This window comes from Leiobunum rupestre, chromosome 3 (genome assembly GCF_980474605.1).
Source record: "Leiobunum rupestre chromosome 3, qqLeiRupe1.1.hap1, whole genome shotgun sequence".
In the NCBI taxonomy this organism is placed as follows: Eukaryota; Metazoa; Arthropoda; class Arachnida; order Opiliones; family Sclerosomatidae; genus Leiobunum; species Leiobunum rupestre.
This window is the reverse complement of record NC_143386.1, coordinates 31,853,088-31,877,153: the sequence shown is the minus strand read 5'-3', so window position 1 is coordinate 31,877,153 and position 24,066 is coordinate 31,853,088. Positions and strand designations below refer to the sequence as shown.

General features: G+C 32.8%; 1 protein-coding gene across 1 annotated transcript in view; it reads left to right on the top strand.

The window, feature by feature from the left end:
* The first annotated feature begins 6,298 nt into the window (after positions 1 to 6,298).
* Positions 6,299 to 24,066, top strand: part of LOC149951480 (uncharacterized) — a 126,029-nt gene continuing 108,261 nt past the window's right edge. Inside the window, exon 1 of the mRNA XM_090168067.1 lies at positions 6,299 to 6,639. The gene's annotated coding sequence lies outside the window, so the exon portion shown is untranslated. The remainder of the gene's footprint in view (positions 6,640 to 24,066) is intronic.

Sequence of the window (24,066 nt, the reverse complement as noted above, 5' to 3'; positions counted from 1 at the left end):
GCATCAGGCGTTCCCAAAACGTTTATTTCGCCGCCGTGTTTTCAAAAGTTTAAAGACACGAAAAGTTCTCCCCTCCCCTTCCTGATTCTAATTACGGCAAACTAGTCTTGACCCGTCGTGACCTTTCCCTCAAAAGTACCTCGGGCCTCTTTGGCGGATAATTTATGGCCATGTTCGATTTGTTAAAGCGTATCCTAATTGGGTACCTTTTCAAAGGTCTCTTCGTGGCAAACTGCGAACACGCTCAAAATCGGAATAAATTATCCGTTGAAAATTGGGGGTGAACGCTAGATGGGATGAACTATCTTTTCGTCTACCGGGAATACGACAAATAGGCGATCGACGCACCCGTTTCACGACTGGCGGCGGCTCGCTATATGATTACCTTTATATCTGTCTACGTCGATTAAAAAATCGATTAATATCGGTTAGTGAAAAATTGATTTTATCCACACTTTTAATAATATCCATCGCGGCTAATGGACCCGCTTTTGAGGTGTTTTTTATTGTTTTATCAGAAATGTTTTTAGTGTTGGCAAGTTCTAATTATTTTCAATTTCGATAATTTTAAAATTTTCGTATCTGATAGTTTTAACAATTTTCTAGTTTGATAAATTTACCATACAAATTTTAAGGCCTGATAGATTTACAAAAAATTTGATTTTATAATATTATAAATTTTAAGGCGTAATAATTTTAATCTAGGGTGGGATAATTTAGTGATTTATATAATTTTATAATTTATGACGTGCTAAATTTACAAAATGTCCTTATAATACAATTTAAAAATGTTAGGTTAGGGAGTGGTAATTTTAATCTTATAGTTTTAACATATTCTAATTCCAGTGCCCACTAAATGTACCGAAATTATGTTCTAAAATTTCTTTACCATACTCTACATTGTGCTAAGTATGTTGAGACGGATGAATTTTCCACCTGACACTTCAGTTTGAGGGAGCCAATGACATACCGGCAGTGGCGTAGCTAAGAATCCGTAAAATAATCTATGGGTTGTAAACCAAAAAACGTTATAGTGCTAATAACTCAAAAAAATTTGGTACAGATTTGAAATTTTCAGCTCACATAGTTCGTGCAGGGGGACATTTGAAACAGAACATTTTCATGACCTTGAACCACGTCTTTAAATCCGACTACATAAATATTCGGTTTACTCTGTCTTTCACTGGAAGTCGGCTGACTGCAATACACATGTGCCATGCAGTCAGCCGACTTCCAGTGAAATTCAGAGTAAACCGAATATTTATGTAGTCAACCTTTAAGGTCATTTAAAATTTATCTCGAGAACCATAAGAAAAGTGTTCACAGTCAAATTTTAGATCTAAATAGTGTTCAACATACCTAATTTGACTAATAACAAGTCGGGAGATATTAGACAAAAGAATAAGGCCAATAATTCGAAAAGTACTCACGCGAAAGTATCAAAATTTGCTAGACATACTCATCTGGTAGAGAATCTTTAAAATTTGCCACCTCGGATGACCTCCAACTCATGGTTCAAGGTCATTCAAAGTTTATCTCGAGAATCAAGATTTTGAAAAATTGTTCCAATTTAGTAACATTATTTTCAACACAACCTTCTTGTTTTGTCTATTATTTCTCGACTGGTCAAATTAGGTATGGCTAAAGCTATTTAGACTTAAAATGTGACGGGGAACACTTTTCTATTTGAAACCAACTTTGTATCTTTATTGGTTCTCAAGATACATTTTGAATGACCTTGAAGACACGGTTCAAGGTCATGGAATTTTCCTATTTCAAGTTATATTATATTATATATTCTATATGTCCTGAAAACTTAAAAATCCCAGCTAAAATGTATTTTGAGTTATTAATATACATATGAATTGTGACTTATAAGGTCGCCAGAAATCCTTCAAGGGAGGGGTTGAAACTATGTAAAATACCTGAGCGCGGGCGAGAAGGGGGGGGGGAATATTAGTACTGCCAAAGTTACGCCTAAGAGGGGGTTTGGATACGGAAACCCTCCGCTTGTCTACGCCACTGTGCACTGTGAACCATTGACTCCCCCATTAAAGAGGTCCTTGCAGCTAGAAGCAACAAACACAGCACCCCACCCAAGGAGAACGCAACCCGTCAGAAGTCGTGCATTTTCTTGCGTACAATTTTCATTGGTTAGACGCTTTAGCGCCTGCTGCCGTCGGAAGGGGCAAAATAGGAAATTGTCTTCCCGCCGCCCGTAAAACGTTCAGTGCACAGGCTCGTCCAATGAAATTGGTACACAACACTGCTTTAGCGTGTTTAAAGGCCAACTGCATTATCCTTGTGTTTGTTGCTCCTATAGCTTGCAGGTAGTTTTCGTAGTAACGGCGTTATTCCATGGTAAAATTAAAACATCGGTTCGACTACGCCTTGGCCACGGTCGCATTGAGTGCGGTATATTGATGAAAAAAAGGCCGTTAGTATGCTAGATTCACTTCCAAGAAGTTCCAGCCATTTTCCTTATTGAAAATCTCTCGTTTTCGATTTGGAGGAGCGGGAAGGGAAAACTTAGTGGAGCGAAAAACGCCAAGTGAGCCACCAGATCGTGCCACAGCACTCAATAGAATAAAATCGTTGAGGAATATAGGACGAAAACTAGACGATAGGTGGCGTGCTTAAGATCGTTAAGAAGAGAAAGGGGAGTGCCCGAGCCGAAGAAACGCGTAATTGAGTGGCGAGAACGAAATTCTTTTGTCGGCTTTTCCTTACTGCTCTTTTCAGCCGGCCTCAGCAGTTATATACTGGCACGGCCATCACCTAATAATTTATTGAAAACCTGGTGTGTGAGTACAGTTTGCTCCTTATCCGCTTGGTTTGGTAGGTTGGTTAGGTATGTGTCCCACAGTCCAGCCTTTTCTATGGCGCCTAGTACTATTGTAATCGCAATTTGAGGTTATTAAGGTTCTCTTTATAGTCAGTCTGGCCACGCCAAAGTTCTGGTACCACCTGGGCGGCATTAATTCTACCTATACCACGTTGTACCTTGTGACCTCCGCCATGATAGCAATCATAAGGGGGTAGTTTAATAGGGGGAAATGGTTCAAAAGGCCATTTAAGCAAATTCATTGAAGCTAATTTTCACGAGGATTGAACCATATTTTGATCGTAAAATAGTCCTTTCGATTGATTCGGTCAACCGTGGTCTCACGCTTAGGGGTCAACTTGGTCAAGTGTAACCTGTGAAATACGTTTAGGAACAGACCGTCCAAGTATCGTCGTGTTTAGAATCAAATTGAAGGTCGTGACGAGTTGAATACGAATGTGTAACTTCTAAATTGGTAAGTGCTATTTATAATTAAATATTTAAATTAATTATGAATATTCGCTTTGTTTTCACGGTTAAAAATATTTAAGCGTCAGTAACCCAATGTTTTTATTCTTTTAGCCTAAAGGCAGAATATTTTACATTGACCCGTCGTCTGCTAACAAGCGCCACGACATGATTTTAACGAAACTGGCGCCATTTACATCTAGCTATTGTTAATCCTGGTGGCTGAAATTCGAAATTGGATGATCCAAAATAAATGTGCAACTTCTTAGATTAAATACCTCTGTCAAATTGTATTGTCTAAAAATTATTTTAAATTATTAATTGTAAAGTGCAAATTGAAATTTATAAATTATAATTTATAAAATTTAAATTTTAAAATTTAAAATCTTTGGTACCCTATAAATAAATGGTTTTATGAACTGTTGGATCAAAATTCTTATTGAAAAACGATTTTAAATGGTTTAATATAACAGACAATTTGAAGTATTTGAATTCACCATGCCAAAGCTAAGAAATCAGTATATTTTTCATTATTATGATAATTTTAATTATTATTATTATTATTTTAATTACTACTATTTTATTTATTACTATTATTTTAATTATTATGATTATTTTAATTATTATTATAAATATTTTAATTATTATTAGAAATATTTTAATTATTATTAGAAATATTTTAATTATTATTAGAAATATTTTAATTATTATTAGAAATATTTTAATTATTATGATTATTTTAATTATTATGATTATTTTAATTATTATTATAAATATTTTAATTATTATTAGAAATATTTTAATTATTATTAGAAATATTTTAATTATTATTAGAAATATTTTAATTATTATTAGAAATATTTTAATTATTATTAGAAATATTTTAATTATTATTAGAAATATTTTAATTATTATTAGAAATATTTTAATTATTATTAGAAATATTTTAATTATTATTTTTATTTTTATTATTATTATCAAGAATGTATTTATTTATACTCAGGGAGAATGAATATGTCGAGACTATCGACGGACACGTTGAGCCCCTAACCCCGTCACGCAGGGGGGGGGGGGGAGGGAAAAAGGAGGCGGTCTTATTTTTTGCGTTCTCGCTGCAGCGTTAATCGCGTCGAAAAACGTAATTTTTAAGAACCAATGAGATTGCAGTATTATTTGATTTTATTAAAGCGGAGGAGCATACCGGGGGGCACAACGGGTGGAATTAGAGAAACGCTAAAAAAATCTCAACATATTCATTCTCCCTGAGTATAAATAAATAAATACATTCTTGTTATTATAAATATTTTAATTACTATTATTTTAAATTTTAATATAATTTTTATTATTGTTATCATGTTTAATAATTATTATTATTTTAATTATGATTATCATTTTAATAATTATTATTATTTTAGTTATTATTATTATTTTAATTATTATTATTTTAATTATTATTATTTTAATTATTATTATTTTAATTATTATTATTTTAATTATTATTATTTTAATTATTATTATTTTAATTATTATTATTTTAATTATTATTATTTTAATTATTATTATTTTAATTATTATTATTTTAATTATTATTATTTTAATTATTATTATTATTTTAATAAATATTATTATTTTAATAATTATTAATATTTTAATTTTTATTATTATTTTAATTTTTATTATTATTTTAATTTTTATTATTATTTTAATTTTTATTATTATTTTAATTTTTATTATTATTTTAATTTTTATTATTATTTTAATTTTTATTATTATTTTAATTTTTATTATTATTTTAATTTTTATTATTATTTTAATTTTTATTATTATTTTAATTTTTATTATTATTTTAATTTTTATTATTATTTTAATTTTTATTATTATTTTAATTTTTATTATTATTTTAATTTTTATTATTATTTTAATTATTATTATCATTTTGATTTTTATTATTCTTATTATAATTTTAATGAGATATTTAATTAGAAATCGAATCTACTAATTGAGATATTACATATTCTACTAGGTAAAATATTAAATTTAGATGCAAACACGATGCTAATTTAATAATTTAGTAATAAAAATAGATTTTATGGGGTGACGAGACGTAAGCTTTGAAAAATTTATCCAAAGATTCGTTTATCATAAGTAACGCAAAACATTTAGTAAGTCAATTAGTAAGAATTATCACGGAAGGTTTTAATTAACATTAAAACAAAAACTATAACAACAAACTGTCATACTTATTGTTAATATGTAACTTATGGCTTTAATTTACCTCGGCTAAAGTATGCTTAAGATTTTAAAACACGTTTTAAACTATGATTGTTACTGTTTTATTAGTTTGTTTTAAAAACTGATTAGAGTTATGAAAAGTATTTTAAACAAAAACGTAGGATTTTTTTTGAAAAATCCATTTTTCATTTCGAAAATTCAAAATAAAAACATTTAAACAATATTTTTCTCTTATAGTTTAATTTAGTTTATTTTATATTAAAAAAAATTTTGCTAGCTGTTAGTCAATATTTAAAAATATAGTAAATTTAGTAAATATTTAAATATATTTATATTTATACAAATTTAATATCTAGATTTTGGGATCAAACTGGGATCCTTTGAACTACATTAAACATTGCGCTGGGACAAAGTTGGAAATTATTCGGGAGATGGTTCATTTTGAATTTATTACCCTTTTCGTAGGGTGAAAAATCTTCCCACGAATAGCAAAAAAAAATGTTTATTTTACATTAAATTTTCCTTATGATAAACTCTGGTGAAGTGTTTTTCGGGATATTTTTTTTGTAACATTATTTTTTGATCGGAAAGTCTCTTTGAGTTAAGAGCAATAACCCGGCCACCCCTCCGAACGAAAGTTATCCCGTTTTGGACTCGACCGCTGCCTCTCCTCCCCGCGCCTAACTTTCTCGGTGGCGGATAACGACGGCAGCGCCGCTGTCCTCGAAGCCGGGCGTCGAGCGGCCGAATCGGGAAAACGGGAGAGACGCGTTTCGCTGGCCAAGTGCCCGAGGCTCTGACGGGCCGTTGCGCGACGTACAGCAGCGCCGCGCTCGCCGAAAAGGCGGTAAAAAAATAAACCCCCGAAAGAAGCCACGCCACCTTGAGAAAAGACGCGAAAATTTTTACTCGATTTTCCCGAAGAAGTGACGCGATTTTTACCATCTGCCTACGTTCTTTCGCCCAGTTTATCGCCAAATACCCAACGTTCTGTTGCTTTCGTTATGTGTTAAAAATCACTTCATTGTTTTACTTAAATAAACTACGAAAACTGAACGTTCGAACGATCGAGTCAGGATATCTCGTGGTCAGCGTTGTTACTTCTCCGTTTCTCCGTAAGTTTCAATTTTAAGTACTTCGCGTTTGTCTTATTTTAAACGCGTTTTAGGGAATGGAATGTATGTTTCGGCGAGTTTTATTTAAAGGCCTTGGCTATGTAGAATGCTTCATAATTTATTTGATTGTACGTGTATTTAGTAATTTAGTTCTGTTACGTGGTTCTTAGGCCTACCTTTACCTATGACGCGTCGCTTACGGTACGAAGTTTATTTTGACGGTTTTTTCAAGGTTGAAATATACAAACTACGTCGTTACCTAGAGGCGTAGATGTATATTAAATGTAATTAAAGTGACGGTTGACAGATTTCATAATTTTACTTTTAATTTGTAGCCGATTTTGAATTATTTATACTGTAATTTTAAATGGCAATTTTTTTCGTCTGCTTCTAGAATCCCTGTCTCCACTTTTAGTTACCAAGGGCTAGACATAAGTTACTAAATAAATATAATTATTACTAATTTAAGCTTAATTTTCCGCTAGGTGGGTATATTTTACAGGATTAGGTTATTTATTTATAAAATCGGCTAGGTAACAAGGCTTATTTAACTTATTTTATTTTTATTAAAGCCAAATTAACATTAACCAAAGCAGTGTCGTTGCTGGAAAATTATTAAAGGGGGGGGGGGATGTTTTGTATCATACCAATTTATAAAGCGCCATCTACATTTCCGAAATCGAACTAACTGCAATTAAGTTCGTCTGTTTGACTCCGTATAATTGCCTGATTTGAGGTGTTAGTTTATAAAGGTTTCATCGGACGAAAATTGAGTCGCTAGTTACGTTTCCCACCGCAGTATAGTGGTGATATAATCCGCGACAGGGAAATTCCCACGTGTCTACGCCACTGCGTCAAATATTATCTGAAGTGGCAAAGTTCTTATCGGTCATTTGGACTATTTGAAACGCATTAACCTTATTTCATCGGTATTAGGAAGTCTCAAGTTTCAATGTATTTTATTTCACAAAATGCCCACAGCCGCCGAAGTTGTCCCGAATTTCTGTTTACCGAATTAAATTGGAACAACAACCACTTAGTACTTAAGGAGTTTATACTGGGAGGGGGGGGGGGCTACAAATTACCACCAATTAAGCCGCCCCAGACAAAAAGAGCGACTATTGTTATCCAAACTCAACCTAATACTGTGCGCGATAAGGTTACTGTCGTTTCTAATGTTTCTAATCTATGGACAGGGTGATTGTGATTGTTCCTGTAAAATTGCTCATTGATTTAAATCAATTTTATTTATATCAAGATTTGTTACGCGCTATATTAGAAATTTTTTTTATTGTTCAGCCAATTCCTAAACCAAATTTTTTAATTTTCCTAAATTAAGTATTTAAAAGTAGGGAGGCGTCGATATATCGTCGATATTTTTTTAATATCGGTATTGGTCGATACCGGTATTAGAAAAATATTTTCCTTAACTAATGATAATATTTTATTTAATTGGCCGCGACACGGATGCCAGACTACAGAAGCTAGATCATACCTTTTTTAGACCGGGGGTTACGAGTGTAACCAAATAAAAAACCATGATATTCGATTTGTGATAGAAATTATTTATCAAGTAAAATGAAAAGAAACATATTCGGATATGCTCTTGCAAACTTGTTTTCATGAAAAATTGTAATAAAAGGATATGCCAGTGTACTGAACCGTCTTTTACAATGATTTTATCATATACACTACTGTTTGTTATTATCGGCCGATTTTTCGACTGTACCCATTTATTTAAAACCTTTTATTTCTCTACATTTTCCTTTAATTTCCAAATAACATATCTTTTAATTATAAATGAAGAAATAAATCAAGTGATTTTTTGTTAAATCATTGATTTAAATCACACAATCTATTTCAATGGAGTAATACCAAATGGGAAAAAATATTAAAAAATATTAAAATACATAGATACTCTGAGTAAACTAGACATAAATGTGAATTAAATTTAATTCAATTTTAATTTATTTCAAGATTAGCTAACTGATAAAAGTAAAATATACTTTAATTATACAGGAAAAGGGTAATTTAATTGTATAAAAATAAAAAAAATGCAATAGAATAAAAAAATCAGATTTAAAAAAAAAATCGATTGATTTGATTTTTATTAAAATAGGTTACGCGTTTTCTTGTGCGCCCATAACCTCGTGGTAGTCTCATAGTATTATAACTGCTTTAAATGTATTATTTAAAACTTAAAGTTTCGATGTAAAAAGTCCGTAAATCGGTTTATAGATCTATAGATCTTCTGATATAAATTTCCTATATTTACGAAATTTATATCTTATAAATCTTAGAAGGGCCTACAATTTTACCCAGTCAATCAGATTCTATTTTGAAATTTTATGTCCTATATTTCTGAAATATTCATAATAGGCCAATAAATCTTTCTATAATTCCGAAATTTCCATAATATAAATCTTTTTATAATTCTGAAATTTTCATAATATAAATCTTCCTATAATTCGGAAATTTTCATAATATAAATCTTTCTATAAATCTGAAATTTTCATAATTTAAATTATCTATAATTCCGAAATTTTCATAATTTCAATTATCTATAATTCCGAAATGTTCATAATTTCAATTATCTATAATTCCGAAATTTTCATAATTTAAATTATCTATAATTCCGAAATTTTCATAATTTAAATTATCTATAATTCCGAAATTTTCATAATTTAAATTATCTATAATTCCGAAATTTTCATAATTTAAATTATCTATAATTCCGAAATTTTCATAATATAAATCTTTCTATAATTCTTGAATTTTCATAGTATAAGTCTTTCTATAATTCCGAAATTTTCATAATATAAATCTTTCTATAATTCTGAAATATTCATTTTATAATTCTGCTTCAAATACACTTATAACGATGGTGGACTATTTTAAATCAAATTAATTTAAACGGTAATTTATTTCGATGTTATCATTGGTTTAAATCAAATAAATTTTAATTGATTTATTGATTTGGATCAAATCATATTAATTAATTTATTGATTTGGATCAAATGATTTTAATTAATTTATTGATTTGGATCAAATGATTTTAATTAATTTATTGATTTGGATCAAATGATTTTAATTAATTTATTGATTTGGATCAAATGATTTTAAGTAATTTATTTTAAATTGCTCAGTATTTCAATGGTGAAATTAGATACCAAAATGAGAAACAATAAGTTATTTAATTTTTTTAAATTCCAAGCAAACCTGAACAAAACCAAATTGTTAAATAGTACTTAAATTTAATTAACATAATATTAAATTTTAGTTTGCCCAACCGATAAACGCTAAATTTACCAAATTATACTATAAAAAGTTCTTTAATTAGATAAAAATTATTAAATTAAATAAAAAAAGCTGGAAGTAAAATAAATCTATTAATTTTATATTGTTTAAAAATATCAACAAAAATGACAACTGTGGATTATAAACAATCGCACTCCTCAATTCGAATTCCAGATAAAAACGACCATTTAGTAATAAAATACGTTTTTCCGTATTTCAACAAATCCTTGACCTGTATTTAAATCCTGAACGATTAACCGACGAAACCAAGTCCTTTAATTTAAAAAGACTCTTGAAAGCTGTTAGTAAAAAACTAAAAACTAAGTCTTTATCAATCCATGAATTTATTTAAACCCGGCGCATTGTTGAAGGCGATCTTTTTTCGGAGCGTTCGTTCCATCGATTGGGGGTCTTTGCGAGGGTCTTTGTTTCGGTGACTGAGCTTTTGGCCGAAGAGAGGAAGATCAGGGGGGTTTGCAGTCTTCCCAATTTTCTTGTACCCGTGGCCTTCCATCCCCAAAACAGCCATCTTCTCGATCTTTAGCACGTGATTTTTTTAAAGGAAAAGGGACCTTGCATAAATTTGCCCTGCTTTTCGGCGTCAGAGACCCTTTGGGCTATGAATAAATTAAGAGTTAATTTCGTACCCGTCTTGAATGATGCGCGTTTTCGCTTTTTATGACTTTCCAGTTATTACGGTTATTATTTATAACCATGGCCTTGGTACTTGTTGCGTTAAGCAGTTTTCAGACATGTTTCTTTTAAGTTAATCGAAGGAAATTGAAAGGCTTTGGGGAAAGTTGATTTTTACCTGAGGTGGATTAGAATTTTAATCAGCGGGTGGATTCTTTTAGTCTTGTTCTGGGATTACGGAGAAGGGTAAGTAGAGTAATTCTATGACGGCATTGTACTACGATTCGGTGGTGGCGAATGTGTTTTATCTAGTTGGATGCCTGTGCACATTTTAGCAGATAAATTCTGGATAACCAGGTGATTTTATCAGTTTTCTCTTTATTAAGCATCCATAATATAGAGGTAGTGTAATACGATTTTGAAATCAGTTAATTCGGGGTGACCAGGCTTCCTATAAATTCCTTAATGTTTACCTATTTTCCTATAATTTCACGGACTTTGGAAAATTAAATAACGTTTTGGTACGTGTAATAGAACATCTGGTGAAAATACTGCTACTTTCGAATAAAAATCTTGAAATGTACGGGCTTTGTAAATCCGCTAAGTGATCCAATAATGCAAGAAAGCAGTGTACAAAATTTATCAATATTGTAGGTGATTCGAGTCAAAGCATATCGATATGCAATAATTACCTTATTATTATTCCTATGTCTTGCTATTTAGTGTCCTATATTTTCCTGTAATTCGTCTGTTTTATTTCATGTATTTACTTATAATTCGCCCCTAAAATTCCTATTTTGCTTATAAAATTTACAAAGCCTGGTTAATAGCTTATAGATTTTTACGTGGGGTGGCGGAGTGGTTAGCACTTTCGCCTCGCAGAAAGAGGAGCCGGGTTCGATCCCAGCTTGTGGCACTGTGTGAAAACTGGGAACAACGCCTAATGCAAGTTCTCTCCCGACTGGTTTAAGGGGTTTTCCCCGAGCTCTTCGGTTTCCCCTTCCATTAAAACTTGTTGAGTTTAACGGTAATAGTTAGTGTAGGGAGCTGGTGGCTCGCGTGGCATGAAGGGCTTGCCACCACCCTTCTACCCAGCCACTTGAATTAATGGATTTTTAAAGTCGCTTGATGATTTAGACCTAAGGTGGTGCCTTGGGTATCAGCCTAGCTGATTATTATTATTATTATTATTATTATTATTATTATTATTATTATTATTATTATTATTATTATTATATTCCTTTTCTATCAACGTTTTTCCATATTTTACACTTATTTTTCAATTTTGGTTACTTAGCTTGATTTTTATAAAATAAAAAACCTTTTTAACCATGGTAGGATTTAGTTGAATCGACTATGCAACTGAGTTTGTACTACTATAGATAGATTCAATTTTAAGTAAATTAATTTGAGCTTAGATAAATGATATAATTAAAAAAACTTTTACCAAGTCGATCTATTTTGTTGATGCCAAAGTATACTACACTTTGATCTTATTGAAACTATGAAGAATTTCATCCTATTAAGTACAAACTCAATTATTTTAGATAGCCCTAACTTTCATTTAAGTGGCCAAATGTGAGTTTCAGAATTACTTTACAGCTAAATATTAAGATAAATTTAATTTTGTCGGCCAAATTTCCGTAAACAGGAAAATTACGCTTTAAATGTTTTACTATGTACTATAAATTGTGTGGATTTTAAAACTGATCTAAAAATAATTTGAACTTTAAATTAAGTTTAATTAATAAGTATTGATTACAGAAAACCATATAAAGATATATCCTAACATTAGGATTAATTATGTTGCTAAAGTTGGCGGATAAAAATCGTAATATAATAAAATATTTCACGATACTTCTTAAATTATTTATAACGAAAGAGCATGCTAACATAGCAACAGGCTAAAATATTTTCCATATTTCTTCATTTTTTCTGTTTTAACCCCGTAATTTTGACAACTTATTAATTAATATTTATTTTAATTAAATTAGAAGCGGAAGTTTAGTTTTCCCTACAACGACAAAATAAAATACAAAATTGTCATACGATGGCGCGACTATGCAGCGAATCAGGAATCCATACTTCTACTTGGAATGCTTATCGTGGCAGATTTTCGTCTCGATGGGGCTGACGGTTTTTTTGACGTCACTATGTTAACTTAACAAACAATGTACTACGTGAGAGGGGAGCGCGCGCAGAGGGGTTTTTTTTCTCTCGTAGGCGGGGCCAAAGCCGTCAGAGTGATCTTACCATATGCGATACGCCAGGATAATTATAATAATCAGCTAGGCTAATACCCAAGGCACCACCTTAGGCCCAAGTCATCTATCGACTTATGCCTTTAAACAGGTGACCGGGTCCAAGTAGAGGTATGGATTCCTGAGCGAGCCAATTAAATTCTTCCGTTCCCTTCTGACGTCAGAAGAGGCAATAATTTGGAATTTGCAAATGGTTTCCAACATAATTTCAAAGCGATTTTCATGAAATTTTACGCTCTTGTAACTCTGATCTTTGTAGTGAACTTCAATTTGGACACTTAAATATATTAAAATAAATAAAAATGATGTTAAGGTTCAAAATGTTTAAACGCGCAATTTCACCCCGTTTATTCGCCATTAGGAAAAAATGATCGGTAAAAAAATACGAAAGTTAGGAGAATTGCATCCAAACCAAGAATATTTATGCCTATGTCAAGCCATTGAACAAAATAGTAAAAATGATATTTTTATCTCTTCTGTAACAAACGCTTCGATGGATTTTTCTCCTCTTTAATGTCCTCGTCCACTCATAATCACTCTTGCTGCTTTGTAACTTTTACTTTGTATTTCTTCCGTAGCTAAATTTAAGGCCCATCTCCTTTTTTGTGGAGCCTATGTACAATATTTTTTTTAGGCCGGCGCATCATAGATGGCGCCAGAAATATACTCCGATAAAAGGACAAATTTTAATAAATTTTGTTTTGGTTGACACTAAAGCCAATGATGGAGCGGCCCTTAAATATCTGCCAAATAGGGCTTCGTCGCTGTCTGTTCTAGGAATGTAAAGCTCTCTGTGGATGTTAAACTTAAATGTAAATGTTATTTTAGAAATAAATTAGGATTAAGATTAATTTTAAATTAAGAATTGATTTGAGATTGATTTAAAATAAAGAATTGATGTGAGATTGATTTTAAATAAAGAATTGATTTGAGATTGATTTAAAATAAAGAATTGATTTGAGATTGATTTTAAATAAAGAATTGATTTGATATTTATTTAAAATAAAGAATTGATTTGAGATTGATTTAAAATAAAGAATTGGTTTAAGATGGGTTTAAAATAAAGAATTGGTTTAAGATGGATTTGAAATAAAGAATTGGTTTAAGATGGATTTAAAATAAAGAATTGATTTAAGATTGATTTAAAATAAAGAATTGATTTAAGATTGATTTAAAATAAAGAATTGATTTGAGATTGATTGAAAATAAAGAATTGATTTAAGATTGATTGAAAATAAAGAATTGATTTAAGATTGATTTAATATAAAGAATTGATTTGAGATTGATTTAATATAAAGAATTGATTTAAGATTGATTTAATATAAAGAATTGATTTAAGATGGATTGGAAATAAAGAATTGATTTAAGATTGATTTAATATAAAGAATTGATTTAAGATGGATTGGAAATAAAGAATTGATTTAAGATTGATTTAATATAAAGAATTGATTTAAGATTGATTGGAAGTAAAGAAATGATTTAAGATGGATTGGAAATAAAGAATTGATTTAAGATGGAATTAAAATAAAGAATTGATTTAAGATGGATTTAAAATAAAGAATTGATTTAAGATGGATTTAAAATAGATGAAAGTAGTATTAAATTTAAATTAAGGATGAAACTAAGATTAGTATAAACTAAAGAACGAAAGTAGCAATAAATTTAAATTAAGGATGGAATTAAGATAAATTTGATTTAATGAATGAAAGAGTATTAAATTTTAAATTAAGGATGGAATTAAGATAAATTTGATTTAATGAATGAAAGAGTATTAAATTTTAAATTAAGGATGGAATTAAGATAAATTTGATTTAATGAATGAAAGAGTATTAAATTTTAAATTAAGGATGGAATTAAGATAAATTTGATTTAATGAATGAAAGAGTATTAAATTTTAAATTAAGGATGGAATTATTAAAATGTTATAATAATTTAAAATAAAAATTAAGAATTAAATTATATGAAATGAATTGAATTGAATTTGAGAATATTACTTTCAAATTTATGTTGGCTTAAGCGCCGGACTATCATCGGTCCTTTGGCCACCTTGTTTTCACTCGTCTTTATCTTTATCGCCGTCTCGAGCGAAATCATCATTACGTCTTCGATTGTTTTTTATTTTTTCATTTTGTGCCAAAGGCTTAAGATGATAGGAAGCCGATGTTCGGGGGCAAAAGAAAGACGCAAGAGAGCGAAAAAAGTTGAATAATAGAGGGCAGCACGTATCTTTTGACGGCAATTGCCATAGGCTCCACGCGTTATATTTCTTTTTATTCCTTCTTTTTGTCTTATTTTGACGATGCCGGATTATTGTTAGCGGCTCTTTATTGTCGGCACAAATTCTCGGATGTTCCATAATTTCACGCCATCTCACGTGAAGTAAGTTCCATTTTTGCTTCATTTTTTGTTTGGTTCGTTTTGCTCTTACTTTTATATTTTTTGCGCTGATATTTTGGCCGTTTTTTTACGCGAATGATAGTCCATAGAGAGATATTTATACGTAATAATAACGAAAATGGGAGAATTTATTTGGTAAATATTTTCTTTATGGTATTTGGACCATACTGTTTTCAATGGCTGGATCTGACAAAATAAAGCGTTCGAATTTTTCAAACTCTGCGTTTTATTGGTTTGGTTTTAGGATATGGCAGGATATTATTTTGCGAATATTTCGGGGAATTATGTCGGGAATATTTCGGGGAATTATGTCGGGAATATTTCGGGGAATTATGCCGGGGATATTTCGGGGAATTATGCCGGGGATATTTCGGGGAATTATGTCGGGAATATTTCGGGGAATTATGTCGGGAATATTTCGGGGAATAATGTCAGGAAAATTTAAAATATTTAATCATATTTGTCACATTTGGTGATAACTCGAATTCCGGATTGGCCATACTACACGGAACGTAACAATTGAAATGTAATTGTTAGAGTACTCGACGATGTTAGAGTACTCGACGATGTTAGAGTACTCGACGATGTTAGAGTACTCGACGATGTTAGAGTACTCGACGATGTTAGAGTACTCGACGATGTTAGAGTACTCGACGATGTTAGAGTACTCGACGATGTTAGAGTACTCGACGATGTTAGAGTACTCGACGATGTTAGAGTACTCGACGATGTTAGAGTACTCGACGATGTTAGAGTACTCGACGATGTTAGAGTACTCGACGATGTTAGAGTACTCGACGATGTTAGAGTACTCGACGATGTTAGAGTACTCGACGATGTTAGAGTACTCGACGATGTTAGAGTACTCGACGATGTTAGAGTACTCGACGATGTTAGAGTACTCGACGATGTTAGAGTACTCGACGATGTTAGAGTACTCGACGATGTTAGAGTACTCGACGATGTTAGAGTACTCGACGATGTTAGAGTACTCGACGATGTTAGAGTACTCGACGATGTTAGAGTACTCGACGATGTTAGAGTACTCGACGATGTTAGAGTACTCGACGATGTTAGAGTACTCGACGATGTTAGAGTACTCGACGATGTTAGAGTACTCGACGATGTTAGAGTACTCGACGATGTTAGAGTACTCGACGATGTTAGAGTACTCGACGATGTTAGAGTACTCGACGATGTTAGAGTACTCGACGATGTTAGAGTACTCGACGATGTTAGAGTACTCGACGATGTTAGAGTACTCGACGATGTTAGAGTACTCGACGATGTTAGAGTACTCGACGATGTTAGAGTACTCGACGATGTTAGAGTACTCGACGATGTTAGAGTACTCGACGATGTTAGAGTACTCGACGATGTTAGAGTACTCGACGATGTTAGAGTACTCGGCGATGTTAGAGTACTCGACGATGTTAGAGTACTCGACGATGTTAGAGTACTCGACGATGTTAGAGTACTCGACGATGTTAGAGTACTCGGCGATGTTAGAGTACTCGGCGATGTTAGAGTACTCGGCGATGTTAGAGTACTCGGCGATGTTAGAGTACTCGGCGATGTTAGAGTTTGAACGTGGCCGCAATTTCGTCGTTATAAAGTTGACCGTGGTTATTCTAATGAGCGTTAATGAGCGACCAACGCGAGGTCTCGCCTGTTATCAGGGAAGTCTTCATTGGCCGGACCCCTCCCCTCCCGCGTTAGCGCGCGGCTGGGTGGCCCTTTTGGAATCCGGGCTGATTGCCCCGGCCCGGAACTGTCACGAGATAGCCGCCGTCTTGCCGCGGTTGATGGCTTTGTGGAGAGTGAACACGCCGGAACTGTGAGCGAACTTGCTCGCCGTCTTAGTGAAGATGTCTCCAGCCAAGCGTTATTGACCACCCTTCTACTCCCTGGAGAGATTGACTCCCCCTTCGCATTTATTACGAACCCCCCCCCGTTTTAAATTAATCATATTAAACTGACGACTGTGTTTTGGAGAAGTTCAGGTACGTTCGCATTACGAAACTGGACGGCTGACTTCCGACTCACCCGCGAGGTATCTTCCCATTGCGCCGAAATACCGTTCGACCGAATTACCGTTCGACCGAATTACCGTTCGACCGAATTACCGTTCGACCGAATCACCGTTCGACCGAATCACCGTTCGACCGAATTACCGTTCGACCGAATTACCGTTCGACCGAATTACCGTTCGACCGAATTACCGTTCGACCGAATCACCGTTCGACCGAATCACCGTTCGACCGAATCACCGTTCGACCGAATTACCGTTCGACCGAATTACCGTTCGACCGAATTACCGTTCGACCGAATTACCGTTCGACCGAATTACCGTTCGACCGAATTACCGTTCGACCGAATTACCGTTCGACCGAATTACCATTAGACCGAATTCCGCCCAATGTTTTTGATGAAATTAGCCCAAAGGTGGGTTTTGTATTTTTCTTGTCGACCGACGCAATATTCACAATTGAGCGACCGCAAAAAAGTTTTTCTTTCTAAAACGCTTCCATAAAAAGTCAAAAGGAGTAGATACTCCTTTTGATTTTTTTATGGAAGCGTTTTAATATATTTTTAAGTCTGTTAGGTTAGGTTAGGTAACACTGCATGCTGTTCTGACAGATGTTGAAACGGATAAAACCGAATCCTAAATCGGCCAAAGTGCGGCTTTTTCGGTCGAATGGGATTCGGCGCAATGGAACAGATTCACCCGCGAGGGGTCGGATTAACAAAAATGTGTACGGGATTTTGAAATAGACCATTCCATAAAATACTACTTATGTGGTTATTTACTTTTGTGTATAGAGAGGCAGAAGGTTTGGCCAGAATTATCATGAACTAGGGCGGCTCAAAACCGGAATCTCTGGCAAACCTGCCAACCTAGTTGTCTGGATAAATAGTGAATTTTCATCAAAATCCTACTTATATAACGGTTATAGTTTTATAGAAACCATTATAAATAGACAATTAACTATATCTCATTGATTTTGTAAATAGTTCAGTTATGGACTTACTATATTTTGAAATATACTATCTTCACGTAGGCTACTTTAGCTATATTTTGAAAATCGACTTTATGGGTGACGCTTCAGTAAATACAAATCAAATAGAAATGAGCATAAGCAGAATTTTAACAATTTTTAAAACCAAAGAATAAATAAATTTTCAAGTCTTACTGAAGTAGCGCTATATGGTTTTTGAGAAAGTGTTTGGCCTGTTCAGTGTTCAGCTAGGAATTTGTAGAAAGGTCTTTTCGGGTTTTCACGATGGATTTCTTGTTGTATTCCGGATTTATTAATAGGCATGCACCGATATATCGGAATATTTTTATAATATCGGTATCTTCCAATATCAACTTAAGTGAAGTCGATATTGGCCGATACCGGTATTAGTAAAATATTTTCAGAAAAACATTTAAAAATTTAAGAAAATTCTCGATTAACTAACTGATGATAATATTTTATTTTTGACCGCGCCACTGACGCCAGACTTCCGAAGCTAGATCATACCTTTTTTAGACAGGGTTACGAGTTAAAACAAATAAAAAACAACGATATTCGGTTTGTGATAGAAAATATGCATCACGTGAAATGAAAAGATTTGCTCTTGCAAACTTTTTCGTGGAAAAATTAGAATAAAATGGTATGACAGTGTACTGAACCGTCTTTTACCATGATTTTATCATATACACTACTGTTATGATAGCTTACTTATTAAAATATTTCCGGAAATACGTCATAGCACTGCCAACTTCGGCGATTGGGGTTGGCCGTGGTCAAACCATAGGGGCTGCTTCACTAAGCTAGGTATTACCTAGCTGATTATTTATTTTATTTAATGCCTAGGTTATAAACGTGTTCTAGTCTATAAGCTTGCCTTTAAGTATTTATTTTTTTTACAATTTTTTAGTCGTTAAATTAAGTTCAACGAAGTAATCTTTTTCTATTAAATATACATATTTAAAAACATAACTTACCACTAAATTTTAAGTATGATTTTCTCTAAAAGTTAAACTTTAAAATATTTATTGAAGCTGGAAGTCGCTGTTCTTTATAACCGTTTGATGGCGCTCAAAAGTTTCCCGAAAGAAATTTTACCCAGTATACCTTGCAATTTATGCTATCGCCTATTGGTTTTATTGACCCATTTATCGCGGGTTTCAATTGGTAAAAGCATGCTGCCATCTAGGAGCAACAAACACAAGGAGAACGCAACATGCCTTTAAACACGCTAACGCAGTGTTGTGTACAAATTTCATTGGACGATCCTTTACTCTGAATGTTTTGCGGAAAGGGGGAAGGCAAATTCCGAATTTTCCCCTTCCGACGGCAGCAGGTGCTAAAGCGTCTAACCAATGAAAACTGTACACAAGAAAATCCACGACTTCAGACGGGTTGCGTTCTCCTTGGGTGGGGTGCTGTGTTTCTTGCTCCTAGCAGCTGTCATGTCATCAGAGAAGTGTAAAAGGAAAATACTTATTTATTTCGCTATTGAGAAGGTTACCATGGAAACGCAATCTCACGATCACGAGGCACGAGCTGTTTCAAATCTTTAAATTTTTTCGTCACGAGTTGAGAAGTGACGTAATTTACGTTATATCCCGTGAACATGCCTTCGTGACGTACTTATCAGTAATTATGTTTCCACCGTGTAGTCAGGGCCCACGAAATCGGGCCCGGGCCCCGAAAAAATAATAAAGTTTGGGCTAAGTAGAGCCGTAACTATTGGAGATAACTATACATAATTGACGGATTTTGAAGTGACGTTTTAGCGCGCGACACTACAGGTAAATGTCCTGGGCACACAGCCTTCTTTGCGTGGTTTTTTTACCATAACACGTAGAGGTATTTTCACGCGCAAAATGAATTTTAAAAGCCGTCAATAGGGGATAAGTTTACCTCGTTCGTTCCAAATCGGGCCCCCGAGGGTTGCACGGGCCCCGGTAATTTGTACCGGTTCCCCCCTCTCTTGTCGGGCCTGTTTGTAGTGCGAACTTAACTTATTTAGTTGGAATTTGAATTGGAAAGGATTCTTGGGACCATATTTTGTTGACTTTGAAACGTTTGTTAACAAGGTTGGTTTCAATAGGGTTTGTCCGCTAACTTCGACGCGAAGGGAATTTGATACGACTTGAATTCTAAACATTCCGACGAGCTATGGCGTGGTGCTATAAATGTATTATTTCAATTTTCTATTAAAATTTCCCCTTCGCTGAATAATGATGGATATTTCGTAATTTTGCTTAGGAAATATTTCCAGATATTATGATGTTTCGAGCATTCAATTAGGGCTTTCAATTATTGAACTAACGGTTTGGGGATTTGCGGTATTACGCTGTTAATTCTGTTGAAAGTTTAGCCAGTTATTGCTCTTTTACCGGTATATCATTATAAGAGGCATACAAATTTGTCTAGCATTCATTTTCTATCGAAATTCTAAAGAGATTGTACTGCAAATCCTATAGAAAAATTATAAAATTAATGATTCTTTTTTAATTTGAAAATTTATTTATTTAAAAGTTGTATTTTTATTGATTTTAATGTATTTTTTAGTCATTTTTTTTACGTTTTATGATTTGGTTTTATAAATTTATTAACGAAGTTGAGTGCCACGACTATTTAAACTAAATTTTAAGTTAATTTTAATTAAATTAAATTTTTTCCAAAAAATAAATTAGAGTTGGCCTTGAATTGGCATGCATGAGTCTACTTTCCTACATACATTTCATTGTCTTTCTCTAGAGAAATATTTATAGAGAGCTCTAACGGATATAAAGCACCTTTAAACGTTATATATGCTTCTATTGGATTTTATAGAAATCCTATAAAAACCTTAATTGAAATCTTAAAGAAAAATTAACAAAATGTTCATAGAATCGATAGAAAACTTTATAATTTTTCTATATCCATTGAGAAAAACCTACATAATTTCGATGTCGTTTCTATAGAAATACTTATGGGGCACTATAGTACATAGGAAAAGTAGATGTTCTATAGTATTTTATAGAAATTCTATTAATTGCAATCTAAATCTTATAGAAAAATTACCATGACAAATTTTCTTTCTATAGTAATATTTATTTTTGTAAGGTACTCTATAAGTTATAGAACACCTTAGCAATTATATAAAAATCTACAGTATTTTATAGAAATGTTATGTAAATCCTAGATAAAACTGACCCTAATTTCTATAAAGATCATTGAATTTTTTAAATTTTTCTATAACCATTAAAACACCGGAAAAATTTGATTCAATGCTTTTTTCTATATAAATATTTAGATAACTCCACAGGATTAAAAAAAATTAAACCTTGAATAGATTTCATAGTTATATAGAAAAAAAATATTTAGAATACTCTATAGGATTTAATTTTTTTTAAACCTTGTATAGAATTATATAGAGTTGTATAAAAATTAATATATAGAGTACTGTATAGAATTTAAAACAATATTAAACCTTGTATAGAATTATATAGAAAATTAAAAAAATATTTACATTAACGAATAAAATTTTTAATAATTTACGAGGTGTTACTGAAATTAGTTTCAAGTAAGTCCTCGCGAACTACTTAAACCTTGGTACCGTTCGAAACTTTGTACTCCGTTATATTAAAGTATGTATTCAAGTCATTTAATTATTAAAAATAGGCCCACTATATTCAGAGTGCAACCCTTCCAGTAAAGCAGTCTTCCTTATGTTTCTCATCTCTGGTAAACATTCCATTCTGTTCCATTTTATACCGCCACTATCCCGGAATGTCTCATTTCCTTGAAACTTTAATAACTGAATCCTAAACGGTTTGGAAGGTGCCCGTTTTCTTCATACTTCAAATTTAAACTGACGTCTTCACATCCGTCCGCGCGTTATATACGGGCACTTTATTAGAATTTGGAACGCGGTTAGTTTGGCATCGTTGCCAATGCGGCGTTTCGCGAAGAATTCTGTGTTTTGGTCCCTTTTGAATGTTTAAAATCCACGTTATGTTACTGTATATTGTCAGGTGAATTTAAAGGCGAAATGTGATTGGCCGAATATGCTGTCACGAGGTATACGTACGGTGGAGGAGGAGCTACTGGATTTATGGCACTTGATAAATTGATTGTTCGAACACCGGTGTGGCTCTTTTAGGAATTTTATTATCAGTCAAATTTTTTCCAAGCTTTGTTTTATCATCGGTCAAATAATTTCCAAGCTTTGTTTTATCATCGGTCAAATAATTTCCAAGCTTTGTTTTACTATCGGTCAAATAATTTCCAAGCTTTGTTTTAATATCGGTCAAATAATTTCCAAGCTTTGTTTTACTATCGGTCAAATAATTTCCAAGCTTTGTTTTATTATCGGTCAAATTATTTCCAAGCTTTGTTTTACCATCGGTCAAATAATTTCCAAGCTTTGTTTTATTATCGGTCAAATAATTTCCAAGCTTTGTTTTACCATCGGTCAAATAATTTCCAAGCTTTGTTTTATTATCGGTCAAATAATTTCCAAGCTTTGTTTTATTATCGGTCAAATAATTTCCAAGCTTTGTTTTACCATCGGTCAAATAATTTCCAAGCTTTGTTTTACCATCGGTCAAGTAATTTCCAAGCTTTGTTTTATTATCGGTCAAATAATTTCCAAGCTTTGTTTTACCATCGGCCAAATAATTTCCAAGCTTTGTTTTACCATCGGTCAAGTAATTTCCAAGCTTTGTTTTATTATCGGTCAAATAATTTCCAAGCTTTGTTTTACCATCGGTCAAATAATTTCCAAGCTTTGTTGTATTATCGGTCAAATAATTTCCAAGCTTTGTTTTACCATCGGTCAAGTAATTTCCAAGCTTTGTTTTATTATCGGTCAAATAATTTCCAAGCTTTGTTTTACCATCGGTCAAATAATTTCCAAGCTTTGTTTTATTATCGGTCAAATAATTTCCAAGCTTTGTTTTATTATCGGTCCAATAATTTCCAAGCTTTGTTTTACCATCGGTCAAGTAATTTCCAAGCTTTGTTTTACCATCGGTCAAATAATTTCCAAGCTTTGTTTTATTATCGGTCAAATAATTTCCAAGCTTTGTTTTATTATCGGTCAAATAATTTCCAAGCTTTGTTTTACCATCGGTCAAGTAATTTCCAAGCTTTGTTTTATTATCGGTCAAATAATTTCCAAGCTTTGTTTTATTATCGGTCAAATAATTTCCAAGCTTTGTTTTACCATCGGTCAAATAATTTCCAAGCTTTGTTTTATTATCGGTCAAATAATTTCCAAGCTTTGTTTTACCATCGGTCAAGTAATTTCCAAGCTTTGTTTTATTATCGGTCAAATAATTTCCAAGCTTTGTTTTACCATCGGTCAAATAATTTCCAAGCTTTGTTTTACCATCGGTCAAATAATTTCCAAGCTTTGTTTTACCATCGGTCAAATAATTTCCAAGCTTTGTTTTATTATCGGTCAAATTATTTCCAAGCTTAGTTTTATTATCGGTCAAATTATTTCCAAGCTTCGTTTTATTATCGGTCAAAATATCCGTTCCAAACACGTCCCGAAATTGCAGCGCACTCGCCGCGATGAAGTGCGAAGGAAAAACTAAACCCCACCCCTCTTTTAAGCACCCCAGGGACAATATTGTCCCTCCGTATTACAATCATCATAATAACCGCGTGCATCGTCGAGTTGTAAAAGATTCTCTCCCTCGAACAGTACCAAGTTAGCTTGACGAAATGGTGTACATTCCCTTTCATAGCGTCTGGTACAGTTTAACCTCGGTAATGAAATTGGAGGTCGTAAACGCGAAACGCCCATAATGTCCGCCCCCCAACACGATGGTGTCCTCCCCTCCCCG